Here is a 2043-nt window from a genome sequence, read left to right as displayed (position 1 = left end):
GTGTGTGTGTGTGTGTGTGTGTGTGTGTGTAAAATAGCCCAATTGCTTTTACAATAAATAAACATTGAATGTGTTTAATTGAATAGGAAAGGGGTTTAATGTTAGTGGCAGGTTGTGTGTGAGAGAGAATAAATAAGACAGCCCAATATTTAAAAAAAAATCTATTCTTTTTCGCATCTTCCCGCAATTTCACACCATAAAATCACATAAAAACCCTGCATGTTTAATCGCATAATCAAGGATTTTAGCCCGTGTTTTTCTGGAGGGTCTAATAAAGCTAATGCTAGGCTATAAACAACTATGGCTGCGCTTCACCACCGCCAAGTTAAAGGCGGTCTGGTGTCGAGTGATGATGTTTAGTAGTCTCCATTAGTCACCAGTTAGCATCCACTGTTTTATCCACCGCCGGAGGATTTATTAACATATTATATGTCAGAGAACTTCATGTAAAAATATCTAGGGCTTGTTTCAACAACATATTTCAGGCTTCAAACCAAAAACACATTAAAAAAACGTTGCTTTTAAGATGAGGGAACCAGAAGTGGTAAAATGTTATTTTCGGGTTCATTAAAGTCTGGTTGACATTGAACAATTGAAATGGAAAATAGACAACGGGTGCAGTGTTTGTAGAATAGATATGTAGGACCGTTTCGCATTGCACAAATTCAAGGAAATAATTCCTGTAAGGTTAACTAACCTAAAGGATATCAGTTCCCAGAACTCCATGCGACTGGTGAAGCAGTAAAGAGGATACTTGGTTTCACTGGCTGTATGAGTTACTCTGGATTTAAATAGACACTTTCTAGTGAAGAAGAATGGCAGGCAGGGAAGTATGAGGATGCAGGGAAAGGGACTAAAAGAGAAAGCGGAGAGGAAGCGTCCCAGAATAGCAGCAGTGAGTGTGCTTTTTGTGGAGAGTGTCTCTGAATGCTTGGAGGGCCTCGGGGGCCCAGACTGACAGAGGAGAAGTCGAAAGGAAAGGGAGCCTCTGGGAGTCAAAGCCAATGAGTGTGTGCGTGAGTGTGAGAGAGAGGACAGTGTTATTTTAACCCTGAACTTACATCCGGCTGTCACCCGGCTGACTCCTCAATCAATCTACCTGCCGACCAGTTGTCACACACTGTCGCTCCTTCTTTGGCTCCCTCTCCCTGAAGCGCTTCTTTTCTCTCCCTTATCCTTTCTCTTTTCTCTTTCCCTTTATACGGATACGCAGGTATTGCATTACCACCCCCACTGAGGACTGGTGTATTGTCTGTCGCTTCCTGTTGTATTGTATTTTATCAGTGTTGTTAACGCATCAGATTTCATGATTTAAGGGATCTTGAACAGATCACATTGCGACAGTGTCAACTGACGCCACCGGCTTCCCGTTTTAAGTGTAAGCTCTGCTTTAGCGCTTACTGCGATTTAGGTATTGCACTAGTCCACATTGTGATCTTGATCAATTGGACAGCCCTCATATGGACCTTTGATTGGATTCGATGTGAATAGTTTTTTTTTGTATTGTTCTATGTTTACTGGAGAAACCGGCATTGTGGCCGGTTGCGCAACTTCCGTTATGTAGCCAAGATGGCAATCGTTGAATGTGAGTGTCCATCTTTCTGCACTCAACGTTTGGTTGTTATGAGTGCACCGTTTTGCAGCTCTTAGTGCATTTTCCTATACCCCATTGGGACCCACTTATGCACTCAAAATAGCAAGTGTAACTACATTGGTATGATGATTGATTCGGCAAAAGTTTACAAATTATAAGACATTAGTTTTTTTTTGCTAATTCGATTACATTACATTTAATTTAGCTGACGCTTTTATCCAAAGCGACTTACAATAAGTGCATTCGACGGCTCAATTCAAAATTCAAGTCACGTGACGTCACACCCGTTACGTACCACATAGGTTTTTATTGTCTCGTGGTCTAATCTGTCATGTCTCTACAGCAGGGGTTTCCAACCTTTTTTCCCAAGAGCCCCCCCTAATGACTCCTGTTGGAAATTGCGCCCCCCCCCCACACACACCTCAACAGCGGTAATTAAAGTTTCAAAG

Source organism: Notothenia coriiceps, unplaced genomic scaffold (genome assembly GCF_000735185.1).
Source record: "Notothenia coriiceps isolate Sejong01 unplaced genomic scaffold, NC01 NC01_scaffold00000339, whole genome shotgun sequence".
Taxonomy (NCBI): Eukaryota; Metazoa; Chordata; class Actinopteri; order Perciformes; family Nototheniidae; genus Notothenia; species Notothenia coriiceps.
This window is presented reverse-complemented; position numbering follows the sequence as displayed.